Consider the following 10590-nt stretch of genomic DNA (forward strand, 5'->3'; position numbering starts at 1 on the left):
AAACTATATTGACCAGCACTTGCTTGATTGTTGGATAACATCAGGGTTCACCGAAATGCTCACGTTTCGCCCGAAAATTTCGGTTTTTTGCAATTTCTTTTTTTGAATTTGGTCAAATTTTATTCAAATTCTGTCAAAAATTCAAAAAATTCCGTAGAAAATTTTTCTGAAATTTCCAAAATTTCAGAAATTTCGGTTCTATCGCCCACCTGTGGTAGAAGTGTCAGTTTCAAAATTTGAAACCCTGGATAACATTGACATAACTCAAGTTGCTATAAGTATGGACAACAATTTATTGGCCACAAGTAAGGCAATGTCTGGCTAGACAATAGGTATATGGTATACAAGCCAATGGAGGAACAAAGTGTGGCTTATCACAATTGAAACAAACAAATAAAAACTAACCTAATAAACTATAACATGTCTAACATTTGACGTGATACTGTGTGTCTGTGTGGCACTTAACCAAATAACCTCTCAAGTGCATTGGGTGCAGAAGAGCGATAGAGCCTAGCTTGTTTCTTGTGCTAGTGCTCCACGACAGATGAATTTCCGACTCTCTTCTGATCGCTCCTTTTGTTTCTCTCCCTTCCATATAGGATTGTGCTAATGTGGACCAATTTGTATAGCCTGCTGATCAGTGATCACTCAACCTTACTATACTTGCTGTGCAAGATCTCTCTTACGCTGTCACAATCTTCACCTGTTGCTATGTTTGGTATGGGCCTACCACCAATAACATCTATCTATCTTCTATTATATACTAAAAATCTATTAAGTATTCTATAAATGCTCCAAAGCCATCACGTGGCACTTCTACAAGCGCTCCTAGGCCGCCATGTGACATTCTACAATCCCACCATCGATTTTCATTTAAAATGGTGGACTCATTATTTTAAACCGTCGGATTAGATCTATTTGAAAAGTTTATGCTTTCTATATCCGAGCAATTTACCAAAAATACTTATTTACATGAAAATAGTTACGTAGGATGGAAATACTTACATACGTGTACGTATGAAAGTAATTACTCCATCCATCTCATAATGTAAGACTTTCTAGCATTACTCATATTTATATAGATGTTAATGAATCTAGACACACATATATGTATAGATTTATTAACATCTATATGAATATGGACAATACTAGAAAGACTTACCTTATGAAACGGAGGAAGTACATACATATATGAATCTTTAGGTACTGTTTATTAAAAAAGAAACAAAGAACATACGTGTGTACGATAAAAAACCTATAGAGACAAAAAAAACATTGATAAACTGTTCACTTGGATGGAAATATACAAAGGAACATGCGTACATATGTACGGTGAACGCACGATAAAAAAAAATGCTATAAAGCCTTAAAGGAAAATATATGTACGATGTTATAACCATCGGAAAAAAAATAGACGGTCTTTTTAAAATAAGATCTTCTATACTATAAAAAATAAAATTTATTACTCTATAAATATAGTCACATGGTGCTTCCATAAGCGCTCTTAGGTCATCACGTGGCACTGTGTAATCTCATGTAGCACTATATTTAAATTTATGGATCCGTTATTTTATACCTTTACATTAGCTTGCTTCATCTTAACACTGGTGGAGAAACCATCTTTGGTCGGTCGACCAAATTCCACAATAGTCCCGGATGCAATAAAAACCGGGACTAAAGATCATTTTTAGTCCCAGTTAAAAAATTTTTGATCTTTAGTCTCAATTGGTACTAAAGATCATTTTTAGTCCCGGTTCAAAGAAGTTGGTGGGTGGAGTCAAGCTCCAATTATCTTTAGTCCCAGTTGGTATAAACAACCGGGACTAAAGATCTATTTTTAGTCCCGGTTGTTTATACAAACCGGGACAAAAAATGAACTGCCGAGCCGCGCGCATGCCGCTACCCTCTCCTCGGTACCCGGTACCCCTCCCCTTTTTTCTCTCCTTCATTTTAAGACTCCCTCTCCTTTTCCATTGTTTAATTCCTCGGTATACCAGCCTCCTCTCCTTCATCTCCCCTTCCTCCCCCTTCCCCTCTCCTCCGATTCCCCTCCCCGCCTCCTCCGATTCTTCTCCTCTCTGCTGCGGGCCGGGCGGCGGCGACGGAGGTAGCCGGCCGCACAGCAGGCGCCCGTGCGGTGGATGGGTGGCGGCGGCCGTGCGGCAGCCGGTCGGGCGGCGGAGCGAGGTGGCCGCGCGACAGGCGGCCGTGCGGCGGACGGGAGGCGGCGGCCATCCGGGAGCCGGTCGGGCGGTGACGGCCGTGCGGCGGTGGCGGAGCGAGGCGGCCGTGCGGCGGCCGGTGAGGCCGCGCCCCTCGGCGGCGGGCAGGCGGCCGGCGGGGCCGCTGGTGGCGGCCGGTGGGCCGCGCACAGCAGCGGCGGGCAGGCGGCCGGCGGCAGCGGCAGCCCGTATTGTTTTTTTTAATTATTTGTGATTTCACTGATGTACTTTTGGATGAATAATTTTGTGATTCATTGCATATTTGTATGGATCTGCGATGTATTTGATTTGTTTGTAATTTTTATAGGATTTGTGATGTATTTAATTTGTGTGTATAAGTAACTTTGATTTGTGATGTAGATTTGAGATGTTACTTTGAGTTTTGGATTGGGGGTTTGATTTGGGAGAAAATGAAAAAGAAAAAAAAAGAAAAAGGGGACCATCTCACTGCCCCAACCCTCTCTTTAGTCTCGGTTGGTGTTACTAACCGAAACTAAATATCGATGTTTAGTCCCGGGTATTTGAACCGGGACTAAAGATAGATTGGTAGTCCCGGTTTGAAAACCGGGACTATAGGGGGGTTGCGAACCGGGACTAAAAAGCACTTCTCCACTAGTGTAATATCGTCTATTATATACTAGTAGTCCATTAAACATCCTACAATCGTACTCAGGACACCACGTAGCACTCCTACAAATGCTCCTACGTCGCCGCATGACATTTTAATAAATTAGAAAAATCACAAAAATTTTGAGAATAAACAAAACATTTGGCCGTCGATTTTCTGTAATATACGGTGGACCCATTGTTTTCTACTATTAAATTATTTGTCCAAGTAAAAAAGGAATACCACCTATTTCTTTTCTCTCCTATTTTCCTCTATTAGAAAGGTGGAAATATTTTTTTACCAATTATATTTTGTCATTATATTTATTTCACCAAAAAGAAAATGACAAAAAAAGGCCCGCATATCTCATCCCCGCCAGTCCAGTACGTACGTGCGTGCATACCTCCACACCTATTTCCTTTCTCTACTATTTTCTTCTTTTAGATAGATGGAAAAAATATTTTATGATAACAAATTTTAAACAACTGTATTATCTAAATCATATAGCTAATTTTTTATTGGTACACTCCAATAGATTATTTACTATTATATATTTTAAGATTGAAGATCCAAGTTTGGGACATATATTATTAAAATCATATAGCTAATATTATTATAGAAATTCATTAATTTGGGACATATATATTCTACGAACTAGCTATGGTTCACTCATCCATAAATTTTTAAGAAAAAATCAAATAGATTTTTAAATCTTCTGATTAATAACATGCACTTAAATTATAAAAATTTAAGTAGTTTAATTAGAAAATACAATACCCAAAGTATTTCTAGTAGCCGTAAGATAAATTGTATTTATAGGATCCATTCGATCTATCTTGAAAAACAATAATCTCCTCGTATCCTCTTGCCTTAAATATACCTCTGGCCCTCCCTCTCTGACTCTCCCATCCTCTCCTCTCCAGCTCAATTATCCCATCTTCTATTTTGTTTTAACTAACATAATATAAAAACAGTCATAGCTATTGTTTTATTTTATAACTAAATAAATAAATCAAGATCACATTAGCTATATTTTACTATACAAAATTAAAAATGCATCATTTGAAGGTAGACACTATCGTTTGCATGCCAATTAAATAACAACGAAAAAATTAATTAAAAATATGTAACATGTTGAACTAAATCATTGTACATAACAAAAATCAATAACCGCCCTCTAGAACGCTCATGACTCATTGTGTATCATATCCTAAAATTCTAAAAAAAAATCCAATTAAATTGTTGTATCCATTATTTTTAACCATTATAAGATATATAAATTTTGTGAATAATGTTACTATCACTTTATCGGATGAAGAAATGACCAAAATAAAAGTTATAGATATTGATGAGTTGTAGAACTTTAATGTTGATGACTTCTTCAGTTAAAATCATTTAGTATTTGAAAATATTGTTTGCTCTTGTCATAATTTGAAATTCAAATTCAAATTATTGAAACAGAGTCATATACCAAAATAACCAAAACAAAAGTTGTAGATAATGATGATTTATACAACTTTGTTGTTGATGACTTTTTCAGTTGAAATCATTTAGTATTTAAAAATGTTGTTTGAAGTTGTTATAATTTGAAATTCAAATTCAAATTATTGAAACAGAGTCATATAGCAAAATGACCCAAACAAAAGTTGTAAATATTGATGATTTATATAGCTTTGTTGTTGATGACTTTTTCAGTTGAAATCTTTTAATATTTGAAAATGCTGTTTGAAGTTGTTATAATTTGAAATTCAAATTCAAATTATTGAAACCGAGTCATATAGCAAAATGACCAAAACAAAAGTTGTAGATATTGATGATTTATATAACTTTGTTGTTGATGACTTTTTCAGTTGAAGTCATTTAGTATTTGGAAATGTTGTTTGAACTTGTCATAATTTGAAATTCAAATTCAAATTATTGAAACAGAGTCATATAGCAAAATGATAAAAACAAAAATTGTAGATATTGATGATTTATATAATTTTGTTGTTGATAACTTTTTCAGTTGAAATCGTTTATTATTTGAAAATATTGTTTGCATTTGTCATAATTTGAAAATTAAATTTTATATAGGTCAATTAAACTCATATGGAGAAATAACCAAAATAAAATCGGTAGACCTCAATAAGTTATACAACTTTGTTTTTGACAACTTTTTCACATAAGTTTATTTAGTAAGACAAAATTCGATTTGAAGGTTTAATATTTTTGAAATTAATTGAAAATAGGGAGGCAGAATGGACTTCTCGGCGAGAGATGAGCAAAAGGGCTGGCCCGTAATAGGCCTTTTGCTCCTCACTCACCGAGAAGTCTATTTTACCTCCCTTCTTTCAATTAATTCAAAATATTAAACCTTCGAATCAAATTTTATCTTACTAAATGAACTTATGTGAAAAACTTGTCTAAAACAAAGTTGTACAACTTATTGAGATCTACCTATTTGATTTTGGTTATTTCTCCATCTGAGTTTGATTGTACTATATAAAATTTGAATTTCAAATTATGACAAATTCAAATAACATTTTTAAATACTAAATGATTTCAACTGAAAAAGTCATCAAAAACAAAGTTGTATAACTTATCAATATCTACAACTTTTGTTTTAGTCATTTTTCTATATGACTTTGTTTGACAGTTTAAATTTGAATTTCAAATTATGACAACTTCAAACAGCATTTTCAAACACTAAATGATTTCAACTGAAAAAGTCATCAATATTAAAGTTATATAACTCATCAAGGTATATAACTTTTATTTGGGTCATTTCTTCATCCAGCAAAGCGACTTGTAACATTGTTCACAAAATGTACATATCTCTCTAATAGTATATACTATTAGAGAGATATGTATATATACTATTAGAGAGATATGTACATTTTGTGAACAATGTTACAAGTCGCTTTGCTGGATGAAGAAATGACCCAAATAAAAGTTATAAACTATTAGAGAGATGTACATTTTGTGAACAATGTTACAAGTCGCTTTGCCGGATGAAGAAATGACCCAAATAAAAGTTATAAACTATTAGAGAGATATGTACATTTTGTGAACAATGTTACAAGTCGCTTTGCCGGATAAAGAAATGACCCAAATAAAAGTTATATACCTTGATGAGTTATACAACTTTGATATTGATGACTTTTTCAGTTGAAATCATTTAGTATTTAAAAATGTTGTTTGAAGTTGTCATAATTTGAAATTCAAATTTAAACTATTCAAACAAAGTCATATAGAAAAAATGACCAATACTAAAGTTGTAGATCTTGATGAGTTATACAACTTTGTTATTGATGACTTTTTCATTTGAAATCATATATTGCTTCAAAATATTATTTGAATTTCTTATATTTTAAAATTCAAATTTTTCATAGTTCAATCAAACTCGTATGGAGAAATGTTTAAAAGAAAATTGGTAGATCTCAACGAGTTCTACAAAAATTTTTCATATGAGTTCATTTAATACCATAAATTTTTGATTCGAAGTTTTAATATTTTAAAATTAATTGTTTTTCCCTTCTCTTCCCTTCAAATTTTTTCATCTCCCCTTCTCACTCACTCTCTCTTTCTATCATCTCCCCTCACTCTCTCTTTCTCTCCTCTCTTGCTCTCCACTCCTCCTCGGGCGGCGGTGGCAGGAGCTGGCGGCGTCAAGGGGGGCTCTCGGCCGCCTCGGGCTCTGGCCTGGAGCTGGCGGTGGCTGGGGCGGCTCTGCCTGGAGCTAACGGCGGCGGGGGCGACGACCTCGGCGAAGAGTGGGCGGTGGCGGGCCTCGTCTCACTCGGATCCGGAGGCGGCAGGCCTTGTCCTGCTCGGATCCGGCGACGGCGGGCCTCGTCCCGCCCGGATCCGGTAGCGGCCTCGGGGGAAGAGTGGGCGGCGACCTCGTTGACCTTGGGGGAAGAGTGGGTGGCGGCGCCATCGCCATCTCCTCCTCACCGCCGACGACGAGGAGGTGGCCAGATGCAGCCCCTTCGTCGCCGCCTCGCCGCCCTATTCATCCCCCCACCCCCCGGGGCGGGTACCGGCGCCTCGGCTCCTCCGCCTCCGTGTCCACGACAACGGATGTGATTTGGGTGGAGGTTGGGACGACGAAGGGGGATAGGAGCTTATTCCATGTCGATTCGGCCGTGCTTGAGACCGGGTCGGTGCGGCGCTTCCTCGCGGTGGCTGGGCAGCGGGCCCGCGGCGGTGCGGTGGCGGTCGCCATGGACGCGCTGCTGTTCGAGCACCTGCTGTGGCTGCAGGCGGTGGGTACATGAGCTCAAGCTTGCCATGAAGGTCTGGATCCAGTGATGTTGCATTGCCATGGGCTATTGCTGTGATGAATTCTCCGTTGTTTAGTAGTTCTTTGTCTCTGTAATTCATATTTGGTTCTTTTTGCTTTGTGTTCTCTTCAGCCGGTGCAATTCTTCTCCAGCTCCAGTGGGCTGGCGCCCCTTCTGCATCTCGATGTGGATGGGTTCAGTGGCCTCTTACCCTAATCCCCCACCTCGTGCTCTTTTCTCTCGCTCTTCATGGCGTGGCAAACCAGCGCCCAGCGGTGCCGCCGTGCTGCGCGTGTGGTGGCCTGACGATGGCTCAAAGCAGAACATAGCGCCAGATTTGGTCAAGCCCTCCAGATTTTCCCTTTACATGGTGATAAAACTAGCTATAATGGTTGTATTTTTTTGGTCGAACTGCAAACATTTCAGTGTTGGTATCGTTGCATGAATTTTGTTTACGAATGTTCTATGGTTCACATGTGCAGCTGCCCATTGCCATTCTTCCTTCTCTGACATTATCTATGAAGTATGTATTTTTTTTCCTTGAAGATTTATATATCCTGATTGACCAATAGAACGCCTTTTTTTTTGCAAAACCCATAAATGATAAAAGGGTTTCATACTTGCCAGATATTTTGAAGAATATCTTAGCTGATCAATTTACCTTTCTGCTACCTAATGCCGAAATAATTAGTTTAGTAGAGATGTTTTAGGGAAGCCAATTAATTCGGTTAATGGCTTTGTGGTGATCATTTGACCCTTTGTGCTTCGTTATAGATATGATCAGGTGCCCTCTGTAATGCCATTAGTGTGCCGCACAATGTGCCAAAAATATGTTTGCCTTTTATCTGTTTACATGTTCTTGATAAGAACTTTTTCTCACTGACAACCTTGAAACACCACAAGAAACACATTGGTTCCTATCAAGTTTAGTCTGCTCTAGATGCTTTCACGTTCTACTCATATAAGTTCTAGTTTTACAATGTCTAAAACAAACGGTAAGGCGCCGAGCCATCGTCATTAGCTAATTAAAAAGCAGATTACTAGATTTGAATGTACATTACAGTTGTGTTTCTATGTACAAGAAGGATAAATATTGCTAATATCTATGTTCTTTTCCAGTTTACCTTCTACTCTAGATGGTAGTTTGAAATTATATGTAGAATATGTTTTTAGAGAGAAATAAGTGCAATCTAATTGTAAATGTGAATATTGAATCTGATAATTATTTTTGTCATATCTGTATAAAAATGATTGGTTGCTACCACAGAAGGTGCTCAGGCTTGTGAAGACTGTAAGTGCATGCTTGGCTATCAATCAGCCTTGAGCTTGTGCTTTCTCAGTCCTAAGCAGTTGCATTGCCATCTCATTTTATAACAATCTTTGTATATGTGAGAATTGCCATTTAGCTTAAGTATATTAAGGGTGTCACTGCTAATTAGTTGCACAATAGAGCTTTGCTGCACAAACAGACTGATAATAGAGCTTTGCTGCACAAATTAGTTAGCTGGGATGTTCTTATCTACCTGCAAGTTTCAAGAAAAAAATTGAAAATATACTGTTTATAGATTTGTTTTGCTAAAATATACCGGATGGAGAATGATTTGCACAAATATAGTATCGGTATCGCGGCTTGGAAGAGCGATACCGAGGTTCGCGACAACAAAATACGATACCGCCACGCTATCGCACTATCAACTCGCGAGGGTGCATTTGAGCTGGCGGTGTCGCTTGTGGAAACAACGAGACTGTCATGATATCGCTCTTTCGTAGAGCGAGAGCGCCACGTGAAGGAATTGATCCGTTGTCACGCCGGTATCACGGTGTGCAAGCGTGAGAGCGAAATCGGTCTTGTAATCCCAACACGCGAGACCGAGCATGTCGCGGGACCCACATTGGCGAAACGACTGGGCGCGAGTGGGCCGTTGGTCTCGCACGCGCAAAGTGCGAGACCGATATTGGTATCGCTGTCCCAATGCGCGAGACCGACGGCGGTATCGCTCTGGCAAAGCGAGAGAGCGCTTTGCTATCGCTCAATCAAAAATCAATACCGGCTATACCAGCGAATACGTGCATAGCCTTAGTGAATACGGCCGCTGAATCGTGTCCATGCAGGCCACAAGTGAACATGCCGTATATACGAATATGCATACACATATATATAGCCGTCAAATAGATCATCTAGCTTCTTGTTGGCTCATGCATGTATACGTATATACATTAGCCAAGCATGCATGTATATATGGCTGAACACACATATAGATGGACATATGCCAGTACGTGCATGCATGGCTCATGCATTCAATTAGCAGGTGGGACACGCTCTCACGCTGTCAAAGCGCGAGACTGCTTGGGGCCCCGCCGGTCTGGGTTCGCGTCAGACGGCCGCGAAATCGCTCTACGAGCGTTTTTGGAATGCGAGACCGATGCATTAGCGCTCCCGCGGTTTCAATTAACGATAACGCTGGCACCTTCACTAATACATTATGTGATATCGCGCTCTCGCTTAACCAAAGTGCGACGGCGGTATATTTCCGCAAATCTTTCCCTAATCAGTATATTCTTACAATTTCAGTAAAAAAATTGTATATTTTCAAAAAATTTTCCAAGTTTCAAGTTGTACGGTAGGAAATCTTACTCCTGTTGTACTCAACATTGTCCCTTATATTGGCTATTCCTTGAAATTCCTTCTTTTCATCTATTATTATGCTCCTATTATTTGCTTTCCTCAAAGTAATCTACCATGTTAGTGTATATTTGTCCCTTAACTGCATAGCCCTAAATGAACAGAGGGGCGCAGCGAAGCGCGCCAAAAGTCCTAGTTCATTTTACACTTGGAATTCCTGCCCTAGGAATCCTGTGCATTGTCTGTTTGGAATTCCTTTTGCCTGTAAGATATTAATGGCTGCTAGGAGTACAAGGATTAGGTCTTTCTCTAACTTAAGTGATAAGAAATCAAACTCGTATGGTTTGATCTTTGATGATTAATTTTCTTTTTTATAGGTGCAAAAATTAGTGGAAACTTGGTTTGTTTCTGCTTATCTTCATTTCAGTTCGTTAACAACAGGTAACCAACTTCCCATGCTACCATAAAGCTTCAGTTTAAGACATTGAGTGTTGCCCTCTTTGTTGAAATCCCATTATAACCAAGTTATGTATTTGACTATGTTGCACTCACCATATTCCTTCAAACATATTGTATCTGCTCACAAAAATATTGTGCTTGCAATGATTGAAGTACTAAGATCGCATACCTATAATCTATACTTAAAAGATGCACAACCAATAGTTTAACTTGACATATTGACGTTCACAGTCCTGTCCATTCCAAAATTTTTTGCTGAATAAACATCATGTTGGATAAATTATTTGGTTTACTTTCCTGATTATGAGAAAATTACTACGTGAACAGTTTAGATTGTTTACCTATCAGTTGTGTTCTTTTAGTATGGATAAATCATTACTTTGGTTTTGGCTGGTACCTTTTTGCTTTTCCCTC

General features: G+C 38.5%; 2 long non-coding RNA genes across 2 annotated transcripts; both read left to right on the top strand.

The window, feature by feature from the left end:
- Positions 1-1996: 1996 nt before the first annotated feature.
- On the top strand, positions 1997-2581 carry LOC136354013 (uncharacterized). The gene is made up of 2 exons (XR_010737694.1): positions 1997-2270; positions 2388-2581. It is a non-coding gene; the product is annotated as an uncharacterized lncRNA (long non-coding RNA).
- A 3851-nt stretch (positions 2582-6432) lies between these two features.
- LOC4350318 (uncharacterized) lies at positions 6433-7663 on the top strand. The gene is made up of 2 exons (XR_001541089.3): positions 6433-7107; positions 7227-7663. It is a non-coding gene; the product is annotated as an uncharacterized lncRNA (long non-coding RNA).
- The last annotated feature ends 2927 nt before the right edge of the window (positions 7664-10590 follow it).

This window comes from Oryza sativa, chromosome 11 (genome assembly GCF_034140825.1).
Source record: "Oryza sativa Japonica Group chromosome 11, ASM3414082v1".
In the NCBI taxonomy this organism is placed as follows: Eukaryota; Viridiplantae; Streptophyta; class Magnoliopsida; order Poales; family Poaceae; genus Oryza; species Oryza sativa.